Source organism: Balaenoptera physalus (assembly GCF_965194825.1).
Source record: "Balaenoptera physalus genome assembly, chromosome: 1".
In the NCBI taxonomy this organism is placed as follows: Eukaryota; Metazoa; Chordata; class Mammalia; order Artiodactyla; family Balaenopteridae; genus Balaenoptera; species Balaenoptera physalus.
The window spans coordinates 58,480,313-58,505,062 of NC_138882.1; the positions used below are offsets into that span (position 1 = coordinate 58,480,313).

The 24,750-nt window shown below is 38.9% G+C and overlaps 1 protein-coding gene and 1 pseudogene across 16 annotated transcripts in view; both read right to left on the reverse strand.

The window, feature by feature from the left end:
• The window catches only part of RABGAP1L (RAB GTPase activating protein 1 like), a 786,837-nt gene that overhangs the window by 387,049 nt on the left and 375,038 nt on the right, over positions 1-24,750 (reverse strand). The gene's annotated exons all lie outside the window — the stretch shown is intronic.
• On the reverse strand, positions 4,978-6,794 carry LOC309649459 (vomeronasal type-1 receptor 1-like; annotated as a pseudogene). The gene has a single exon. The product of its transcript is annotated as a vomeronasal type-1 receptor 1-like (transcript).

The following is a 24,750-nucleotide window of genomic DNA, read 5'->3' on the forward strand; positions in this document are numbered from 1 at the left end:
AAGATAGTGGACGCAATGCAGCTTCCTTGGTTCACAGCGTGAACTCTAGCTTCAAATTCCACACAGAAGTTCCTTAACTTCCTTGTGTCATTCAATTACAAGTTCAACTTCTTTAAGGAATTTTCCCAACCCTTTTTTTTTTCTCTTGGGGTGGCGGCTAGTTAAAAGGGGGAGGATGAGTTGTCTCATGGTCATGGTGAATGGGAGATGGGTGCTGATTCACTCGCTGTGGCCCAGGCCACTGACTGGCTTCACCTCAGACATCTGTCATTCTACCTAGTCACTATCTGTCCTATGCTTGTGTCCACTGAGATTTGGCTGGTCTTTTTGGCTGACAACCTTGAATACTGCTATAGCCTATGGGTTTGAGAAGCTTAGTTTTGAGGTCCAGATACTCTGCAGTATCCAGGCTTTCTCTTTACAGGCCTCCGCTAGCCGACCAGCGCTCTTAGAATTTCTCTATCCCTAGAGAGTCAGCTTTTTCAAGCAATCCTGCTGTTCTCAGATTCTCTTCTGAAACTAACTGGTTGTTCTTATGTATCACAATCACTATCATCATCAACACTTCCCTGTCTTCTGCTTTGATTTTCAGCCTCTGAAAAGGTATGTAGGGGAATGAAGACACTGACCTATGGCTCTTCTCAGCACTAGAAAAGATTTCTTCTGGTGTGGCAGAAATTGCCTATATATCATCCTGAGTCCTTTACATACCATTGTTTATAGTGAAATTATGTACAGATTTTCAAATTTTGCTCTTAATACATGCTAAGGAGTTTCTAGAATTTAGAACATCCTTATTTCTCTCAGACAACCCAAAACGTCATGACTCCTATTTTGTACAGACAAAAAATTAATTTAAAACACAGTTTAAAATATTAGACATTGACCCAGTAATTCTACTCGTAAGATTTTATCATATTGATAAACTCGTATGTATGCAAAATGATGTATGGTCAGGATTAAAACTGTAGCATTATTTTTTTTTTATTGAAGTATAGTTGATTTACAATGCTGTGCCAATCTCTGCTGTACAGCAAAGGGACTCAGTTATACACATATATACATTCTTTTTTATATTCTTTTCCATTATGGTTTATCACAGGATATTGAGTATAGTTCCCTATACATTGGGACCTTGTTGTTTATCCATGCTAAATGTAATGGTTTGCACCTACCAACCCCTCTAGCATTATCTGTAAAAGCATAAGATTGGATATGGTTACGATAGCTGGTAAGAATGAGATAGTTTTATACATACTGATATGGAACTGTACAGAGATATTATGTGAAAAAAGCAAAGGTGTACAAGAGTGTAAACTATGTATCTTTTGTGTACACAGAACTGAATGACAGAGATAAAGGGTGGAGGCCAGTTGGGGAGAAAGTAGGGGGAGGAGATTTATGTAAAATTATATCCTTTTGTACCTTTTGAATTTTGTTACTACACATGAAAATAATTTATTGAAAATAAAACTCAGAGTTGAGCAAATGATTCCTTTATTCGAGGCTGTATCTCCCCTCATCCTGAAATAAATAACTCATGTCAATGATTCCATGGGTGGATGGGGGAAGCTCTGGAACCACAGGAACAAGGGAATACTTGGAACAAAGATATACTTTTAACAGTCCCTAAAGATTCCTCACATCACCATAGGAACTAGGCAAAGTTTCACTCTCTGACATACTTCCATTCCATGAGTTTGTGACACTGGAAGAAAGTAAACTACAACAATGAGATTTCATGGCATACATCTCAGAGGGAGACCCGTTTCCACCAGGAGTTCCAAGGACTAGAGCAAACACGCACCACAGCCTTACTACCCATGTTGGAGAGTCCCACAGGCTTCAGAGAAGTTTGCAGCTTCCTGGAGCAACTCTTCTAACAGTAGCTTAAAATAGCATTCTATCAATAAAAGACCAAAGATTTTGGCTGCTAGGAATTCTTTCTAATGGCCAACTTAAAATTTCACAATAACAATGAAAACCAAGGAAAAAATTAGCTTTATTAACTTTAATCATCTAAACTGGAGGCAAGCCATCTAGTGGTTAAGATTCTAAAACCAAATATAAAGAGGCCCAAATCTCCAGAGAATCATTTTATTTCACATGGAAAAACCATAAAATCTCTTGTAAATTATAACTACTTGGTAGAAATTATCTCAGAGGAACTTTTTTCCCCAAGAAAAACAGCAATAATAATTCAACTGAGGATGAAATGAACAGTGTGTCAAGTTCTACCAACTAGTTCCACAGTGCTTTAAATAGCAACAAAACAGAGCAAATTTCCTTCCCTACCATGTTCTTATCTTACAAGAAACAGCATCTATTGGCCCAAGGGAAAAACAGTACATCAACACAAAAGCAACCCAGCTGAAGCTGGCTGTGGCTTTATCTGCAGGAGCCCATCAACAGTATAAGCCCACTTAATTTGACCTAAACCCTTCCAAGCCTCCAACAGAGTACTATTTTCAAAAGGCAAGAAACAGATCAATGCCATTTTCTCTCTAAAAAAAAATTATATACAATCAATGTTCTAAATATATGCTCTTAAAAATGCTAGACTGCAATGAAGAAAAGTCACAGAAAAATAAAATTATTTCTTAAAAAATAATGACTAAGTGTAAAATGGCAACTTCCAAGAAGTATTTAAATTCAAATTTAAAGGTGAAACAGATTAAGCTTTGAGATTAAATGTCAAGTTTGAAGTCTGAATAAACTTCAATAGTATATTTAAAAATAAAAGTAGATTTTACTGCTAGAGATTGCATTCTGCCTATAAACCTATTATTAAGTTTAATGTTCGGTAGGGTTATGAACTTCTACAGATAAGCAAATAAAGCACTTGAAAACAATACGTTACACATAAATTTAGATCATATGTGTTATTTTTGACACATTTGAGATTGTTACTATATTTCATGAATGTCATTCAATAAATATTTATCAAATACACATTATGCCAGGCTCTGGGAATTCAACAGTGAGCAAAAAAAGACATAGCCCCTGACAATGACAATGAGAAAGACAACTAAATGGGTAATAATACTGCAGTGTGTTAAGGCTAAGATGGAAGTACAAGGTACATTGGGGCCACAAAGCAGGTACCCCGGACAAGTATGGACGAGCAGGAGGGGCAATGAGTGGTGAAGGAATTTAAGACCCTTCCTAAAAGGTTTCACACGTAAACCAGGACTTTAAGGATCACTAGGGCTTATTCCAAGGGAAAGAGGAAGAAGGCTCCAAGTAAAGGAAGCATTATTTGTATGAGAGGAGAGGCAGGGTAGGGTAGGTAGGGAGAAGAATACAGTGCATTTGAGAAACTAAAAGTACTCAATTCATTTCTTAGGAAAATGAATAAAAACATTCTCCCTTCACTCGTCAACTCCACTTGTTCATTCATTCAATTAATATTTACTGAGCTCTGATAAAGTTAATGCATATATCAGGACCCACAAAAATGGAGGCAGCCCCGTTAGCCCAGTCTCATTACAAATCTAAACCTAAGTCAACCTGCACTTACGGGAAACACTTCAGTGTCAAGGAAACCTAACTTACACTAATCACAGTCCTCCAACTCAGCTTTAGCTAGCTTACCTTAGCCTGGAAACTAGGACCTGCTTGCCTAATAAGGAAATCCCTGACCTAGCCGATCATGCCCTATTTCTGAGTTGCCTCTTCTAACGCTCTATAAAACTCGCTTTTGCCCCAGATCCCTCCGCAACAGTGTTCCACTGCTTGTAGGCACTGTACTCCCCCATGGACTGTTTTCCCTTGAATAAAGGACATCCAACGTGTTACTAAGTTGTTTTAGTTTTGTCATTTCACAGCTCCTACTATTAGCTGCCCTGTTCAACTGCAAGGTATCGTTATCTTTTTCAAATTATAAAGCCCAAATAAAAGGAAATCAATACACCTTATAAAGGCTCTTTCTCTTGGGATGACATTACACACGATTCTTTTGAAAAACAACCAGAAAAAGTAATTATTGTAAAATTGATAAATTCCCTGAGAAGTAATTAAGTCTTAAAATAATTGGTTTACTTTCCGATTTTTCTTATCCCATTGCCTCTGAATTATCATAATATGTACATCTTAACAGTTCAGTAGGTTGGAAATCTGACACAGGTTTCCCTGGGATAAAATCAAGTGTCAGCAGGGCCGCATTCCTTCTGGAGTCTCCAAGGGGAGAATCTGTTTTCTTGACTTTTTAAGGGCCGCTCACATTCCTTGCTTTTGGCTCCCTTCCTCTATCTTTAAAGTAAGGGCTAATCAAGTCCTTCTCACATTGCATCACTCTAACTCTCTCTTCTGCCTCCCTTTTCCATTTTTAAGGACTCATGATTATACTGAGCCCACCAGCATAATCCAGGATAACCTCTGTATTTTAAAGTTAACTGATTAGCAACCTTAATTCCATCTGTTACCTTAATTCCCCTTTGCCATGTAACCTAACATATTCAGAGGTTCTTGGGATTAGGGATGATAGGGGAGTCATTATTCTGCCTACCATAGCACAGTAAATGAATATTTAAGGTTACTGATTATACACAACATTGAGGAAGTTGCAATGGTGGCCTTTTCACTCCTGTGATTTATATCTGCTGGGGCAGATTTAAAAATGTGTACAAAATCATACTGTCGGGGGGAAAAATGCATCTTAAAAGTACTTTAGGGCTTCCCTGGTGGCGCTGTGGTTGAGAGTCTGCCTGCCAATGCGGGGGACACGGGTTCGAGCCCTGGTCTGGGAAGATCCCACATGCCGCGGGGCAACTAGGCCCGTGAGCCACAACTACTGAGCCTGCGCGTCTGGAGCCTGTGCTCCGCAACACGAGAGGCCGCGACAGTGAGAGGCCCGCGCACTGCGATGAAGAGTGGCCCCAGCTTAACGCAACTAGAGAAAGCCCTCGCACAGAAACGAAGACCCAACACAGCCATAAATAAATAAATAAATTCATATTTAAAAAAAAAAAAAAAAGTACTTTAAGTAGGAACTAGATGACTATAGGAATGAGAAAGAACATTTTTATAAGCTTAAAGGGAAGATGACATATAAAGTAGGTCTTAAAGCACAGGTAGGATCTGTAACAGGCAGAGATGAGAATGGGTGATATTTCAGGTGGCGGCTTTGCGTGACTAAATGGAAGGAAGATTAAAAAAAAAAAAAGGAAGTCCTACTAGACTGTAACAAGTCCCAGTAGGATGGAGTGAAGAGCACTCAATGGGAAGCAGTGAGAACTGAGAATTTCAAGGAGAGAGTAGCCAAAAATTAAAATGTGGCAGAGATGACGGAATGCAAAGTCAGAGAAGAGGTCACTGGAGTTTTAATTAGCGGATCACTGGTGAACTTCGTATAAGCACTTAGTCAACTGCTGGTGGCAGGAGCCAGATTGCAGCTCTTACAGAAGTGGAAATGGTTCCTTTGACATATATATATTTTTAACATTCTGCATTTGTTTTATTGAACCAATATAAATATACCAAAAGTATACAACAACTGTGTGGAAAAAATAATTATAGGTGAATACCAGCAAGTTAAAATCAGTGATATGTAAAAATAAAATACTGTCAACAGGTATATTTGAATTCCAGGACTAAAAGACTGAATAAACATTTAAATATAAACTACTCAAATGCAGTGGGGAAATAAACTGACCACATTAGTAGCAAAGGGGTTAAAAATCATATAATCTTTAAAAATGTAAAAATGATCAAATTCAAAACACATTCATAATAAAAAATTCTTAGCAAAGTAGGAATGTAAGAGAGATTTCTTAATCTGATAAAATTCAGAGGAATCCTGCAGTAGACATAGTTTTCATAGGGTTAATTAAATTTTAACTATATTTTTCTATTACCTTTTGAATAGAGCCCAAAGGCAGAATTTAAAAAAAAAACCAAACACTTTTCTATACTGTGTCTTTTCTTTCAAAACACTTTTATGACATTGTATCCTTCTACTGAGAGGAAGGCTGGGTGGTGACCATGCCATCACTAATTCCCTTTTATTAGAGAGCATTCTCATCTTGGCAAGGGAGGAGTTGAGGCAGGAAATTCTACTGGCATTTTTCAGCATCACCAAAGGACAGATGGCTGGGTAGCAAGAGGACAGAAATCCAGTGATGTGCTCTAGCATCATGTTACTTTCAGATTTTTAAGGACAAGTAAGTGGTAAGACAGCCGTTGGTCCAATAAAAGAAGACAAAGCAGCTTACGAGCAGAATGGTGTTGGTGGCTTTGGTTTCAGGAGACAGTCTGGGAGAAAGGTTGTTGCCATGAAGATTCTGAACTGTCTTGTGATGATTGTAGAGGAGCATCACCATGTAGCCACTAGTCCAGATCATGAGGTTGATGTAGAGGAAATTCTAGATGAGCATGGCACTCTGAAATACTGCTGACACCCTGTAATCCCCTTGCTTTGTTTTACAGTAAGCCAGAGAACAGCCAGGTTGGGCAGCTGAGGCATTGGTGACGGCTTTATTGTTTGTGATGATCCAGATGTAGATGAGCATATTGATGACCCAGAAAAAGAGGAACGAAGGCAAAATGCATGTGGAGATTTGGGGTTTGAGCCATGTCCGCTTAGAGTTTCTGGGGCTAATTCTGATGGCCTGAAAAGTGTTCAAGATAGAAATTGTGCAGAGAGAAATGCCTTGAGTCACCCTATGAATGTACAACAATGATTTACAGCCAATATCACCCATTATAGGCCAAATTCCAAAAGATGACATTGCATCTTGAATGCCCCTGAACAAAATGGTCATGATATTAGCTAGGGTTAGGTGCATGAGAATCATACCTGTGGGCTTCTTCTGGTGTGGATGAATTTTTTAAATGTACATGTATAATATTAATAGGAACAGGTTTCCCACATACCCAATGCCAACTTAAAAGATGAAGAAAATTCCCAAAATGGTATCACTTGAACACCTAATTCTTACAAATTTTGTAGAACAGTCTAAAAAGGACCACACCTGTGTTATATGAATAAAAATTGGAAATAATTGAGCCCCAGGAAGAAAATATCAATGTAATAATTCTGTCTCAGAGGAAGAGATTTCTCAGCTACCCAGAATTCCAAAATTCTAGGTCTTTCCCAAAGGTCAAATTTGCACTTGGTAATTGACAATTCTTCTCCTAAACATTAGAGTTAATTTCAGCTATACTCTTGTATTTTTAAGTAGTCTGGTTAAAATATCCCTGAGAGCCATTACCTATTGATTTTTTAGGACAATTTTTGTGTTTTTTATTTATTTCAGTATCTGATTTAGTAGATTCATGGAATATTAAGGATAGAATTGATGGCTGCTACTGTGACAAAGTTACTTGATGAGCTTGTTTATGTAGATTGTTTTGAATTTGTGTATCTAAAATCTTTCTCGTCAACAATATTCTTCTCATTCAATAAAATAGTGAGTTCTCTCTTATTGGCACTTATCTTTCATTTGGCTGTGCAGAATCACCCAAGTGTTTCTGTTCCAATCTAATGTTCTTCAGACCAAAGCAATATAAAGAGCATTTCTAACATTTAAGAACCAAACTTACTTCTTTAGCTATAATCCTTCCTTTAACACCCTTTCCCATTTTCTTCACTATAATTTTTACCATCTAGGAATATAATCTTATATTAATGCAGGGTCTAGTATGTAAGACATTCTGTATCACAGATCTCATTTTCCTCACTTGGTTATATAAACTTTGCATTGTTATCTTTATTTTGCAGACAATGAAACTGAATTTCAAGAAACAAACACCTGTGTCTACATTAACTGTGTGTGCGGTTGCTGGTACTGTGACTTGAACTCAGATTCATCTAATTTCAAACTTTCACTGATGACCTTGGAGATAAATACATTGTCCTAATCAATGTTCAATGCTTGTTTCACAATATCTTTGTGATGTCTGATTGCTGTTTTTAATGAAAAACTCTGTTATCACTGCTTCAATTGCATGACATTTTTCTAGCTCTTTTTAAAAATTTCCAAAGACTTCTGCTAACACTGTATGCATACAGTTACATTTCTGCCCTAACTTTTAATTATGTAGGGCACCAACCTCACTTTTACTTTACTCTGATGCATTCTTCCCTCCACCCTCCTATTATCCTATGACCCAAACACCACTTATATACTGATAGAGCCTAGTAGTTGATCTATAACCCAGACCAGTCTCTTGAATTCCAGAATAACAGACAGTGGCCACAAAGGACTTCCCAGTCTCTCCTGGGCATGTTCTTCCTCTCCTAATATTCTTTTCTTGATCAGTAAAATAAATAAATCTAGGTTCAAAAAGCAAAATCTTTTTAAAAAGAAGGTTGAGCAGACAGTAAGATAACAGTTTCGGTAGTACACAGTATGCCAAGGGAAAGAAGTCAATGAAACTGGACAGATAAAGAAGAGTAAGAGTATAAAGTCAGATCAAAGACACAGGTTGCAACCCCCAAGTCAATACATGAGGGTAAAGAAATTTATAATAAAGTTACTGACAATATCAATTAGAAATCTCTGTTCTAAAATTTTAATTTGGGGAGAGGGGAATAGTAAAGCAAGATTCACCTACTAACCTTGCTTTACAAACAGACTACTGGGCTAATAAGTCCATTGAAAATACTGTCTGTCTTCATTCTTACCGGATTCAAATATGAAATTTCCTAGGAAATTCCACAAGCAAAATTACACAGGCTTTTAGGCAAAATTAGAACTAAAGAAAGCCTATAGCAGTAATGGTCACCTCCCAGCATGTAAGAAAATACAAACTCGGGCTTCCCTGGTGGCGCAGTGGTTGAGAGTCTGCCTGCCAATGCAGGGGACACGGGTTCGAGCCCTGGTCTGGGAGAATCCCACATGCCGCGGAGCAACTGGGCCCGTGAGCCACAATTACTGAGCCTGCGCGTCTGGAGCCTGTGCTCCTCAACAAGAGAGGCCGCGATAGTGAGAGGCCCGCGATGAAGAGTGGCCCCCGTTTGCCACAACTAGAGAAAGCCCTCGCACAGAAACGAAGACCCAACACAGCCATAAATAAATAAAATTAAAAAAAAAAAAAAAAAAAAGAACCGTGTGCTCTGACATATCTCAAAATGGTTCCTTTAAAAAAAAAAAATACAAACTCAACTGTTGCCAAATTTTACTGATGGTTCCCTTTAGAAGAAGAAAAATATATTAACTGCTTGAATTCTTAAGATATGGACTTCCAGAGTCTCTCCTAAATGACAATAAAAACATGTTTGGAGAGCATGGGAACAACCTAATGACTTAAAGACACAAACTGTTAAACAGGAATCACAAGCCCTAGAAGCTTACATCATTTTAACTGTCTCTCTTTGAACATAGGCTGAAATAAGATTTCTTAAGTTATAAGTCATAGCTATTTTATATCCATCTCCTTCTGATAATATAGTCTTTTTAAGGTCTCTATCTAAAAAATCAAAAGAATATAATTAAATATTTAATTGTGTAGCACTGAGGAACTACATTTGACTTAAACACGAGTCTATTACATGTTCTAAGACCACTCTAGCCTGTTTCTACATCCCCCATGAAATATGAAACAACATATTGAAACATATGAAACAACATATAGAAGCTATATGAAACTGGCACCAAAGGAATTACAAGAACAGTGGTGGTAAAGTTCTGTCTCGCAAGAGCCTGTGATCAAAAAGCAGAACGGCAGTTTAATGTGCCCTCCTTACTATCATATTTTCTCACACTCTTTCTAAACTTCCTGATAGTGCAGATAGACATTTTAAAAGTGAATTACTGAAAACACCAGTAATTAGTGAAAAACAAAGAAAAATAAAGAAAATGGCAAATAGAAAATTTTGATTCCAACAGAATAAAATGTGTAAATAAAAATAATACTGAAAAGCAGCCCCTTAAAAAAAAATACTGAAAACATTAATAGCAACTTTCCATTTTTTAGTGAAATTTTTAGAACATTTTGTATAGTATCGTGAAGTCAGTTAAGTTGTAACGTTATTTTGAGACCAGAATTTAAGGAAAAGGAATTGAACATTTCAAGTGTAGACATTATGAGGTCTCTAAAATTATTACACATTTTCAAACTAGAAATAAAAAGGCCACTGAAGTATCCTGCAGATTTTTATTTATAACAAAGTGAATACCAATATCTAGTAACACACGTAAAGAAAAATTTCTTTGGGATCCTTTTTCCTAAGTGTAAAGGGGCCTTGAACTCAAAAAGTGAGAAAACCACTGTGGTGTATCCCCAGCGGTGATGGGTCCATTTCTTGCTCTGACCTCAGAGTGCACCATTGTGATGTACTTCACAAAGCCCTATGAAAGAGAAAGGTGGGCCCAGGTTTTTGGTCCTTAGAGCCCAGGAAGCTGCTTTTGGTGACCTGACAGCCTTGGACCTACAGTTAGCTTGTGTTTTCCTTGTTTCTGCCATTTTGTTGATTTTCGTTTCTCTTTTCTCTACTCTTTTTTATTTGTGTCATTGTTCTTTCTACAGTTAGCATAGTGAGTATTGTTGGTATAGTTAATACTTGATTAGCATAGTTAGTGTAGTTAGCACTAGTTAGCGCTGTTGGTACAGTTAGCGTAGTTAGCGTTGTTAGTAGAGACAGCATACTTAGCCCTGTTAGTACAGTTAGCATTGTTAGTTAGCGTAGTTAGCGTTGCTAGGTAGTGCTGTCAGTCAGTGTAGTTAGCAGATCACCATGATGAAGGGCCTCACAGCCAAATCTGCTGGCAAGGAGGCTCATATTGATGACTTCGAGATCCTCCACACCATTGGTGAAGGCACCTTCGGTAAAGTGAAGTTGGCCCGGCACATTCTGACCGGGACACAGGTGGCTGTGAAGGTCATAAAGAAAAGGCGTCAGAGCTTCTCAAGTGTCCAGGCACTTTTCCGGGAAGTGTGCAGTCTGAAGGCTCTGAATCACCCCAATATTGTAAAACTGCTGGGGGTGATTGACACAGAGGAGACTTTTTTCGTGGTGATGGAGTACCTCAGTGGGGGGGACATGTACCGCTATTTGAAGACCCATGGCCGTATGACAGAGGCGGAGGCCCGAGGCCCGTTCCAGCAGCTGGTCTCCGCCCTGCAGCACTGCCACCGGAGGGGCATTGTGCACCGGGACCTGAAGCCACTGAGCCTCCTCTTTGATTCCAACATGAATATCAAACTTACAGACTTTGGCCTCAGCAACAAGTGTGATGACATTGTCCAACTGGACACGATCTGCGGCACAGCCCCTTATGCTGCCCCGGAACTCCTCCTGGGGCAGAGCTCCAGCGGCCCTGCGGTGGACGTGTGGAGCCTGGGAGTAGTGCTCTACGCCATGGTAACTGGGTCCCGGCCCTTTGTGGGAAAAGACTTCCAGCAGCTGCGGAAGCAAATCCTACAAGGGCGATACCCCATCCCACCTTATCTGTCTTTGGAGATAAGGGATCTGTTACAAAAAATGATTGCCCTCAACCCCAGGGACAGAGGCACCTTACCTGACCTCATGAGGCATCCATGGGTCAACATGGGCCAGAAGGAGCCACTCCAGCCACCCCGTGAAGAGGACCTGGAGGTGACAATGGTGAGGACTCCGGGCTTGACTTGCGACCAGATCCAGGACACTGGGACAGGCAGTGTGAGCTCCAAGAAACCCAAGGTGGAGGTCTCCATCATAACTCTGAAGCCCTTCTCTTGCGGGGACCTCTGTGGCAGTGAACTTGAGCCTTCTCCAAGCCCTGTGGTGTCCTCCCTGCAAACCAGGTGGCTCTACCACAGAAAAAATGTGCAGCTGCAGGAAGACCAGCAGGCAGGGCAGAAGACCGGTGAGTCTGCCTGTCCCCCACCCAGCCTGGAGGCGAGGACTGCCACCCCCAGCCCAGCCCCCCAGTGTGGCACTGGGACATCCACCTCCAGCAGCAGCAGCAGGATTAGAGCCCCAGAGGGAAGCAGCTGCCCCCTGGGTGTGTCCAACACTGGAAGGTCCTCCCACGCTGGGCAGCCTGAGAGTGTGTCCTCATCCACTGTCTCTGGCCAGAGCCAGAAAAAGCAAGGGGTGGCTGGGAGAATCTGGAACTTTATTTTGAAACATCTTTGTTGCAAGCTGCCCAGCATGAGGCGTCATAATAAAGTGAGCCCATGTGAACCCCATGGATGACCGAGGCAGGAAGGTCAGGCCGCCGCGCTCCCTGGGGCCCGGTGCAGGGGAAGAGGAGTGTGTTCTCTACACGGCCTTCAGAAGCATCGTATCCAAGACCCTGGCCAGCTCAGAGGATGGTCCAGAGCAGCCCGGGTGACCGAAAGCGAGGCCACCGTGGCTGCAGGTCTGCCCCTCAACCCCCACCTGGGTGAAACTTGAGAGACTGGACTGTCATTCCTGGGGCACGTCTCCCCTCCCCTACTCTTCTGTCTTCCGTGTTGATGGGGGAGGGGGATAGTTCTTGTTCCAAGAACTCCTTGGTTCTTCCAATTCTAGTTAATAAACTTGATGCTCCAGAGAGATGCATCACACTCTGCTTTGCGTTGTCCCTGCACAGAATTGGGGCTGTGCATTTTCCAGTGAGACAAGCGTGCAGCCATGGAGCGCTTGGAGGTAGTCAGAACAACTAAAGGGAAAAATGACCTAAGAGAATTAGCACAGTGACTCCCAACAGCAACAACTGCTGCACTGCAGGGCAGAAATGCAGAAAGTGTGTATTACCTTCCTGCACTACCATTCCCGAACATTTTCAGAAGGGCCGAGGGGAACTTTTGGTCCCTGCGGCCTGTGTTAATTACAACAGAGAGGCCCATTAACAGGATCACAAGGTCCCGTGAACCAGCCTCTGCGCGGTGTGGTAAGGTCCCTGTGCAGCTGAGTTTCATGACTGTCGTGCAGCAATAAAGCAGTCTTTATTGAATTTGTTAAAAAAAAAAAAATACTGAAAACATTAATAGCAACTTTCCATTTTTTAGTGAAATCAACTATAGATTATACTGCCTATTAACAAACATAAACAAAATGTTAGAAAACATTACATTATAAAATGAAGAATACTACTCTTCTGAAAAGTATTAATCCTGACTAATTCATTTGCTCATTTCATTAACCTCAAAGTATTTTAATATGGACAGTTTGGGCTATACATCTGAGCAAAACCTCACACAATTGAAGTCTTAACTCAATAATAACATTTCATAGATAACATGACAAACTATTACTTTAAAAAATAAAAAGTTCAATACTGAACTCCAAGAACATGAAAAATGGGCACAATAGGGATTATCCAACTAAATTTGTGATTTCTGAATGACCTCTCTGCCTCAGTTAAATGAGGTAATATTATTTGTTTCCTATTGCTCTCTTAGGTTTTAAAACGCACTACAAAAGAGTTTTTACTCCTAGAAAAATTATTCATTTAAATTAATTTCTAAATATTAAAACTAATTTCTCATCGGCTCTTCTGAGGAACTTGACAACAGCAAGGCCTCTCAAAAGAAACACACTGCTGTCCTGTCCTCTCTTGTGGTTAATATTGGCCATGTGAAAAATAAAATATAAGTCCTAGCCAATGAAATATAAGTCAAAGTGTTCTATGACAGTTAAATGGGAAATCTTAAAAAAGAGGGAAACTGCTTCCCTTCTTTCCCTCTTTCCTCTGCTGGAATGCAGACTTGATGGCTGGAGCTTGAGCAGCCATCCTGAACCTCAAGGTCGAAGCTATATGATGGCAGCACAGCAGCAAAACAAGAATCAGTTTAGGTTCTTTACACCATGAAGCTACCTCACTAGTCTTGTATTATCTACCTCCAGACTTTATTTCTATGGGAGGAAAATAAACTTCTATCTTATTTAAGCTACTGTTTTCTATGGTGTCTAGCCTTACATAAGTGAACCTAATCCTAACTGATACAATGTGTATATCCTAACAATTCCACACCTGTCATATACTCGAAAATCTAGACCAGTGGTATTGAACAGAGTGACAGAAATGTTCTGTATCTGTGCTGCCCAATCAAGTAGCTGCTAGCCATGTGTGATGATTGAGCAATTGAAATGTTTTTTAACATTTAACACAGAATATTATATTTTACTTAATTTCAATTAATTTAAATTTAAATGGCCACATGTGGCTAGTGGCTATTGTATTGGACAGCACAGCTCTAAGCATCAAGGAACATCAAAATTGTAATTGAGTTAATTTTAAATGATAGAAAATTTCTCCCTAATTTATATATAACAATATAGTAAAGCTGTAAACATTATTTTCATAAGAGACATGCCTATAATTATATTTTGCTAGAGTAATGTTATTATGACTAACTTGAGCTATACCTGTAGAAACTCAGAAAATGTTAGTTGTGAAGATGAAGACAACTTGACAGTGGGTCTGAAACACAGATCTTCTACTTTAGTACAAAAAGCTATCCTGAATTTCGTCTTAATTAGAAATCCACTGCTCTTAAAAATGTGACAGGATTTAAATACTGTTTACATTTCTTTTCCATTCATATGTCTCTTAACTCAAAGCAGCTGGAATATACAAAGGACTATCAGGAAAAGTGTAATGCCTTTTCAATTCATTAACAGTTCAACTAATATTATGTTGGAGAATATCAAAGCAAAATTTTTACTCAAATTTAAATAAAACTACTTCCTAGCATGAAATGAAAAAATTTTTGGTCTGCTTTAAAAACTAGTAGATACTTTTCCTCCCCAATGCTAACTACTTTTGTGTCAAGAGGTACGAATATTATGGATAGTGAAGCACAGTTCTCAGGTTATTAATAAACCAGAAAATTCACAACAGAAAGGTACCTCAATAAGGTCACTTAGTTTATATCCTCATCATTTGTCTATCTTCTTCTCCCCTTTCCCTTCAAGCAGAATTAATCTCTCTCTGTAATCATAAAGTACTTTGTGTGATATCCTCACACAGCACTTACTGTACTAGGTCATGATGGTTTTCAAAACTGTCTCTGCTCTACACCTTGAAATTCTCAAGGGCAAGAGAGACCTCAGAGGGGTACTGTGGCAGTGGAACAAAACCATCCAGATGTGGCACAAAGGAATTTGCTCTTGAAGGCAGAGGAGCAGAAAAGGAGGAATGTAATCACAGCTCACTAATCCCACATTTCTGTCCAGGGCTGGTCATGGTTAAAATCTGTTTTAATTCAATTCATCCTATACTTCATTTTTGGGTACACCTCTGTTTGCTTAAAATTTCTGAATTGCAAAATCACATGCAAATTAGTGAATAAATGAGATAATAAATTTAAGCATATGATGGATTAATCCTAAACAAACCTTTTAAATCACTTTGGTTAACATTACACAGTTTGCTGATCAGAGTATTCTAGATGGCAGTCACTGTTTCTGCAACCTCTGTATAACCCTTTTATTTTAAATAATTTGTATAGAATCAATTAGGTATTATATAAATACCACCCACATCCTTAAAAGAGAGACATGAGCAAATGAAGAACTGATTTTAAAGTTATGAAAAGATGTCATTTTTTAAAATTCACTTTGAATGACATACTTTTAAATTTTAACTGCTGCCTTAAACTGAAATGACAACTCATTAGTTACCCGAATTCCTATTTTTTTAACTTGAGAACCAACTCTACGTCTTATATATGGAACAGGCTAGACTTGTGATACTAGGTATATATAACAGCAAGTAATATTAGAGATATAAATGTATCCCAGAGAGAGTAAATATCCTGGTCAGAACACCCAAGAGCAGAATCAACACTGGCATCCACTCACCATCATTTAATATACCTACCCACCTATTACGTCTAACCAACTACAGTATCCAATTTAAGACTGCTTCAAGGCTAATTAGGGAGTAAATGAAGCTATGGTCTTCACCATTGATGTATTATAATAAATTATGTACCTTCTGCCTGAGGCAATGGGATAGAACAGCGAAACATACAAACTTATACCACTGCTTCCTCATTAACCAAATTCTACATTGGCATTTTAGGCAATCACCTTTCAGATGGGCTTTTCATGGCATCTTTGCCTTTAAAAAGCTGTCATTCCAGAAAGGTTTGAGAATTTCCATAGCAATTTCAAACTTTAAAGTACTATTTCTCGAAGTGTGGTTTTAGACCACCTGCATCAAAATCTGAGGAGGTTTGAAAAATGCAGATTCCTGGGCTTAAAAGCCCCACCAAAACGAACTCTGAGGAGTGGAGCCCAATTTTTAGCCAACATTCTCCCACAAGATTCCAGTGCCTGCTAAGGTTCGAGAACGACTACCTAAGAACAAGCTATTACTGTGACTCTTGGTATATACGTTAAGAAGCACTAGACGTACAGATATAACCTATACTTTCAAGGTGTGACCTCTAGACCAGGAGCAGTAGCATCACCTGGGAGCTTGTTAGAAATGCAGAATCTCAGCTCCGTTCCAGCCCTGCTGAACCAAAATGTGCATTTTAACAAGATCCCCAGGTGATTCATACTTACATTAAAGCATGAGTTATACTGATCTAGAGCAGCATTATTCTGGAATGCAGGTGTCCTGGGGCACCTTACACAGGTCAAACAGCAAAGTGTATTAGGGATACTGTGGTAAACACCCAAAATATACTTTACAGTAAAACAGGCAATCAAAGCCCCTGTGAAAACACAGAGGGAAGATTCTGAGTATCTTTTAGTGAATTTTTAAATGTTCATGGTAATATCCTTTCCATTCTATTCTACCAAGCATTTTATTAATCATGGAAGACAGAATTCATTCAAAATACAATTGAGAACAGACAAAAGCTGAAAAGGAGAGGTTGCATAAGCAGCAATGGTTTGTGAGTTGCTTTAGTCCCCAATTTCAGACCCACTTAATATATAAAGAATAACCAGAGATTGGTTCAAGATGGCAGAGTAGAAGGACATGCTCTCACTCCCTCTTTCGAGAACACCAGAATCACAACTAAGTGCTGAACGATCATCAACAGGAAGACACTGGAACTCACCAGAAAACATACCCCATGTGCAAAGACAAAGGAGAAGCCGCAATGAGACTGTAGGAGGGGCGCTATCACAATAAAAGCAAATCCCATAACTGCTGGGTGGGTGACTCACAAACTGGAGAACACTTACACCACAGAAGTCCACCCACTGGAGTGAAGGTTCTGAGCCCCACATCAGGCTTCCCAACCTGGGGGTCTGGCAATGCGAGGAGGGATTCCTAGAGAATCAGATTTTGAAGGCTAGTGGGATTTGATTGCAGGACTTCAGCAGGACTGGGGGAAACAGAGACTCCACTCTTGGAGGGCACACACAAAGTAGTGTGCACGTCGGGATGCAGGGGAAGGAGCAGTGACCCCATAGAGACTGAACCAGACCTACCTGCTAGTGTTGAAGGGTCTCCTGCAGAGTTGGGGGGTGGCTCTGTCTCACCGTGAGGACAAGGACACTGGCAGCAGAAGTTCTGGGAAGTACTCCTTGGCCTGAGCCCTCCCAGAGTCTGCCATTAGCCCCACCAAAGAGCCCGGGTAGGCTCCAGTGTTGGGTTGCCTCAGGCCAAACAACCAACAGGGAGGGGACCCAGCCCCACCCATCAGCAGACAAGCAGATTAAAGTTTTACTGAGCTCTGCCCACCAGAGCAACAGCCAGCTCAACCCACCACCAGTCCCTCCCATCAGGAAACTTGCACAAACCTCTCAGATAGCCTCATCCACCAGAGGGCAGACAGCAGAAGCAAGAAGAACTACAATCCTGCAGCCTGTGGAACAAAAACCACATTCATAGAAAGATAGACAAGATGAAAAGGCAGAGGGCTATGTACCAGATGAAGGAACAAGATAAAACCCCAGAAAAACAACTAAATGAAATGGAGATAGGCAATCTTCCAGAAAAAGAATTCAGAATAATGATAGTGAAGATGATCCAGGACCTCGGAAAAAGAATGGAGGCAAAGATCAAGAAGATGCAAGAAATGTTTAACAAAGATCTAGAGCAATTAAAGAACAAACAAATAGAGATGAACAATACAATAACTGAAATGAAAAATACATTAGAAGGAATCAACAGCAGAATAACTGAGGCAGGAGAACGCATAAGTGACATGGAAGACAGAATGGTGGAATTCACTGCTGCAGAACAGAATAAAGAACAGAATAAAGAAAAAAGAATGAAAAGAAATGAAAACAGCCTAAGAGGCCTCTGTGACAACATTAAACACAACAACATTCGCATTATAGGGGTCCCAGAAGGAGAAGAGAGAGAAAAAGAACCCGAGAAAATATTTGAAGAGATTATAGTCGAAAACTTCCCTAACATGGGAAAGGAAATAGCCACCCAAGCCCAGGAAGCACAGAGAGTCCCATACAGGATAAACCCAAGGAGAAACACGCCGAGACACATAGTAATCAAATTGGCAAAAATTAAAGACAAAGAAAAATTATTGAAAGCAGCAAGGGAAAAATGACAAATAACATACAAGGGAACTCCCATAAGGTTAACAGCTGATTTCTCAGCAGAAACTCTACAAGCCAGAAGGGAGTGGCATGATATATTTAAAGTGATGAAAGGGAAGAACCTACAACCAAGATTACTCTACCCAGCAAGGGTCTCATTCAGATTCAATGGAGAAATCAAAAGCTTTACACACAAGCAAAAGCTAAGAGAATTCAGCAACACCAAACCAGCTCTACAACAAGTGCTATAAGAACTTCTCTAAGTGGGAAACACAAGAGAAGAAAAGGACCTACAAAAACAAACCCAAAACAATTAAGAAAATGGTAAGAGGAACATACATATCGATAACTACCTTAAATGCAAATGGATTAAATGCTCCAACCAAAAGACACAAGCTTGCTGAATGGATACAAAAACAAGACACATATATATGCTGTCTAAAAGAGACCCACTTCAGACCTAGGGACACATACAGACTGAAATTGAGGGGATGGAAAAAGATATTCCATGCAAATGGAAATCAAAAGAAAGCTGGAGTAGCAATACTCATATCAGATAAAATAGACTTTAAAAAAAGGAACGTTACAAGAGACAAGGAGGGACACTACGTAATGATCAAGGGATCAATCCAAGAAGAAGATATAACAATTATAAATATATATGCACCCAACATAGGAGCACCTCAGTACATAAGGCAACTGCTAACAGCTCTAAAAGAGGAAATTGACAGTAACACAATAACAGTGGGGGACTTTAACACCTCACTTACACCAATGGACAGATCATACAGAAGACAATTAATAAGGAAACACAAGCTTTAAATGACACAATAGACCACACAGATTTAATTGATATTTATAGGACATGCCATCCAAAAACAGCAGATTACACTCTCTTCTCAAGTGCACAGAGAACGTTCTCCAAGATAGATCACATCTTGGGTCACAAATCAAGCCTCAGTAAATTTAAGAAAATTGAAATCATATCAAGCATCTTTTCTGACCACAACACTATGAGATTAGAAGTGAATTACAGGGGAAAAAAACGTAAAAAACACAAACACATGGAGGCTAAACAATATGTTACTAAATAACCAAGAGATCACTGAAGAAATCAAAGAGGAAATCAAAAAATACCTAGAGACAAATGACAATGAAAACGCGATGATCCAAAACCTATGGGATGCAGCAAAAGCAGTTCTAAGAGGGAAGTTTATAGCTATACAAGCCTACCTCAAGAAACAAGAAAAGTCTCAAATGAACAATCTAACATTACACCTAAAGGAACTAAAGAAAGAAGAACAAACAAAACCCAAGGTTAGCAGAGGGAAAGAAATCGTAAAGATCAGAGCAGAAATAAATGAAATAGAAACAAAGAAAACAATAGCAAAGTTCAATAAAACTGAAAGCTGGTTCTCTGAGAAAATAAACAAAATTGATGAACCATTAGCCAGATTCATCAAGAAAAAGAGGGAGAGGACTCAAATCAATAAAATTAGAAATGAAAAAGGAGAAGTTACAACAGACACCACAGAAATACAAAGCATCCTAAGAGACTACTACACGCAACTCTATGCCAATAAAATGGACAACCTGGAAGAAATGGACAAATTCTTAGAAAGGTATAACCTTCCAAGACTGAACCAGGAAGAAATAGAAAATATGAACAGACCAATCATGAGTAGTGAAATGGAAACTGTGATTAAAAATCTTCCAACAAAAATCAGGACCAGATGGCTTCACAGGTGAATTCTATCAAACATTTAGAGAAGAGCTAACACCCATCCTTCTCAAACTCTTCCAAAAAATTGAGGAGGAAGGAACACTCCCAAACTCATCTATGAGGCCACCATCACCCTGATACCAAAACCAGACAAAGATACTACAAAAAAAGAAAATTACAGACCAATATCACTGATGAATATAGATGCAAAAATCCTCAACAAAATACTAGCAAACAGAATCCAACAACACATTAAAAGGATCATACACCATGATCAACTGGGATTTATCCCAGAGATGCAAGGATTCTTTAATATATGCAAATCAATCAATGTGATACACCATATTAACAAATTGAAGAATAAAAACCATGTGATCATCTCAATAGATGCAGAAAAAGCTTTTGACAAAATTCAACACCCATTTATGATAAAAACTCTCCAGAAAGTGGGCATAGAGGGAACCTACTTCAACATAATAAAGGCCACATACGACAAACCCACAGCAAATATCATTCTCAATGGTGAAAAACTGAAAGCATTTCCTCTAAGATCAGGAGTAAGACAAGGATGTCCACTCTCACCACTATTATTCAACAGAGTTTTGGAAGTCCTAGCCACGGCAATCAGAGAAGAAAAAGAAATAAAAGGAATACAAATTGGAAAAGAAAAAGTAAAACTGTCACTGTTTGCAGATGACATGATACTATACATAGAGAATACTAAAGATGCCACCAGAAAACTACTAGAGCTAATTAATGAATTTGGTAAAGTTGCAGGATACAAAATTAATGCACAGAAATATCTTGCATTCCTATACACTAATGATGAAAAATCTGAAAGAGAAATTAAGGAAACACTCTCATTTACCATTGCAACAAAAAGAATAAAATACCTGGGAAAAAACCTACCTAGGGAGACAAAAGACCTGTATGCAGAAAACTATAAGACACTGATGAAAGAAATTAAAGATGATACCAACAGATGGAGAGATATACCATGTTCTTGGATTGGAAGAATCAATATTGGGAAAATGACTATACTACCCAAAGCAATCTACAGATTCAGTGCAATCCCTATCAAATTACCGATGGCATTTTTTACAGAACTAGAACAAAAAATCTTAAAATTTGTATGCAGACACAAAAGACCCTGAATAGCCAAAGCAGTCTTGAGGGAAAAAAACGGAGCTGGAGGAATCAGACTCCCTGACTTCAGACTGTACTACAAAGCTACAGTAGTCAAGACAATATGGTACTGGCACAAAAACAGAAATATAGATCAATGGAATAAGATAGAATGCCCAGAGATAAACCCACGCAACTATGGCCAACTAATCTATGACGAAGGAGGCAACGATATACAATGGAGAAAAGACAGTCTCTTCAATAAGTGGTGCTGGGAAAACTGGATAGCTACATGTAAAAGAATGAAATTAGAACACTTCCTAACACCATACACAAAAATAAACTCAAAATGGATTACAGACCTAAATATAAGACCGGGCACTATAAAACTCTTAGAGGAAAACATAGGAAGAACACTCTTTGACATAAATCACAGCAAGATCTTTTTTGATCCACCTCCTAGAGTAATGGAAATAAAAACAAAAATAAACAAATGGGACCTAATGAAACTTCAAAGCTTTTGCACAGCAAAGGAAACCATAAACAAGACGAAAAGACAACCCTCAGAATGGGAGAAAATATTTGCAAACGAATCAACAGACAAAGGATTAATCTCCAAATATAAACAGCTCATTCAGCTCAATATTAAAGAAACAAACAACCCAATCCAAAAATGGGCAGAAGACCTAAATAGACATTTCTCCAAAGAAGACATACAGATGGCCAAGAAGCACATGAAAAGCTGCTCAACATCACTAATTATTAGAGAAATGCAAATCAAAACTACAATGAGGTACCACCTCACACCAGTTAGAATGGGCATCATCAGAAAATCTACAAACAACAAATGCTGGAGAGGGTGTGGAGAAAAGCGAACCCTCTTGCACTGTTGGTGGGAATGGAAATTGATACAGCCACTATGGAGAACACTATGGAGGTTCCTTAAAAAACTAAAAGTAAAATTACCATATGACCCAGCAATCCCACTACTGGGTGTATTCCCAGAGAAAACCATAATTCAAAAAGATACTCGCACCCCAATGTTCACTGCAGCACTATTTACAATAACCAGGTCATGGAAGCAACCTAAATGCCCATCGACAGACAGACGAATGGATAAAGAAGATGTGGTACATATATACAATGGAATATTAGTCAGCCATAAAAAGGAACGAAATTGGGTCATTTGTAGAGACGTGGATGCTCTAGAGACTGTCATACAGAGTGAAGTAAGTCAGAAAGAGAAAAACAAATATCGTATATTAACGCATATATGTGGAACCTAGAAAAATGGTACAGATGAACCAGTTTGCAGGGCAGAAATAGAGACACAGAAGGAGAGAAAAAACATATGGACACCAAGGGGGTACAGCGGCAGGGGGTGGGGGTAGGGGTGGGATGAATTGGGAGATTGGGATTGACATGTACACTGATGTGTATAAAATGGATGACTAATAAGGAAATAAATAAATAAATAAACATTGGGAAAAAAAGAAGAAATCTAAACCCTTTTTGTAAATATTTATTTTATTTATTTTTTTTTTTTTTTTTTTTTTTTTTTTTTTTAATGTTTAACCAGGAATGTTTATTATGGACATCACTAAATTAGTGTCATTAAAGACATATATGCCAACCTCACATGTGTATGACTGAGCTCTCCTGGGCTTTTTTTTTTTTTTTTTTTTTTTTTTTTTTTTTTTTTTTAACATCTTTATTGAAGTATAATTGCCTTACAATGGTGTGTTAGCTTCTGCTTTATAACAAAGTGAATCAGTTATACATATACAATATGTTCCCATTTCTCTTCCCTCTTGCATCTCCCTCCCTCCCACCCTCCCCATCCCATCCCTCTAGATGGTCACAAAGCACCGAGCTGATCTCCCTGTGCTATGCGGCTGCTTCCCACTAGTTATCTATTTTACATTTGGTAGTGTATATATGTCCATGACACTCTCTTACCCTGTCACATCTCACCCCACCCCCTCCCCATATCCTCAAGTCCATTCTCTAGTAGGTCTGTGTCTTTATTCCCGTCTTGCCACTAGGTTCTTCATGGCCTTTTTTTTTTTTTTTTCCCCTTAGATTCCGTATATATGTGTTAGCATACTGTATTTGTTTTTCTCTTTCTGACTTACTTCACTCTGTATGACAGACTCTAACTCCATCCACCTCATTACAAATACCTCCATTTCATTTCTTTTTATGGCTGAGTAATATTCCATTGTATATATGTGCCACATCTTCTTTATCCATTCATCTGTCGATGGACATTTAGATTGCTTCCATGTCCTGGCTATTGTAAATAGAGCTGCAATGAACATTTTGGTACATGACTCTTTTTGACCTATGGTTTTCTCAGGGTATATGCCCAGTAGTGGGATTGCTGGGTCGTATGGTAGTTCTATTTGTAGTTTTTTAAGGAACCTCCATACTGTTCTCCATAGTGGCTGTATCAATTTACATTCCCACCAACAGTGCAAGAGTGTTCCCTTTCCTCCACATCCTCTCCAGCATTTATTGTTTCTAGATTTTTTGATGATGGCCATTCTGACCGGTGTGAGATGATATCTCATTGTAGTTTTGATTTGCATTTCTCTAATGATTAATGATGTTGAGCATTCTTTCATGTGTCTGTAGGCCATCTGTATATCTTCTTTGGAGAAATGTCTATTTAGGTCTTCGGCCCATTTTTGGATTGGGTTGTTCGTTTTTTTGTTATTGAGCTGCATGAGCTGCTTGTAAATCTTGGAGATTAATCCTTTGTCAGTTGCTTCATTTGCAAATATTTTCTCCCATTCTGATGGTTGTCTTTTGGTCTTGTTTATGGTTTCCTTTGCTGTGCAAAAGCTTTTAAGTTTCATTAGGTCCCATTTGTTTATTTGTGTTCTTATTTCCATTTCTCTGGGAGCTGGGTCAAAAAGAATCTTGCTGTGATGTATGTCATAGAGTGTTCTGCCTATGTTTTCCTCTAAGAGTTTGATAGTGTCTGCCCTTACACTTAGGTCTTTAATCCATTTTGAGTTTATTTTTGTGCATGGTGTCAGGGAGTGTTCTATTTTCATACTTTTACATGTACCTGTCCAATTTTCCCAGCACCACTTATTGAAGAGGCTGTCTTTTCTCCACTGTATATGCTTGCCTCCTTTATCAAAAATAAGGTGCCCATATGTGTGTGGGTTTATCTCTGGGCTTTCTATCCTGTTCCATTGATCTATATTTCTGTTTTTGTGCCAGTACCAAACTGTCTTGATTACTGAAGCTTTGTAATATAGTCTGAAGTCAGGGAGCCTGATTCCCCCAGCTCCATTTTTCGTTCTCAAGATTGCTTTGGCTATTCGGGGTCTTTTGTGTTTCCATACAAATTGTGAAATTTTTTGTTCTAGTTCTGTGAAAAATGCCAGTGGTAGTTTGATAGGGATTGCATTGAATCTGTAGATTGCTTTGGGTAGTAGAGTCATTTTCACAATGTTGATTCTTCCAATCCAGGAACATGGTATATCTCTCCATCTATTTGTATCATCTTTAA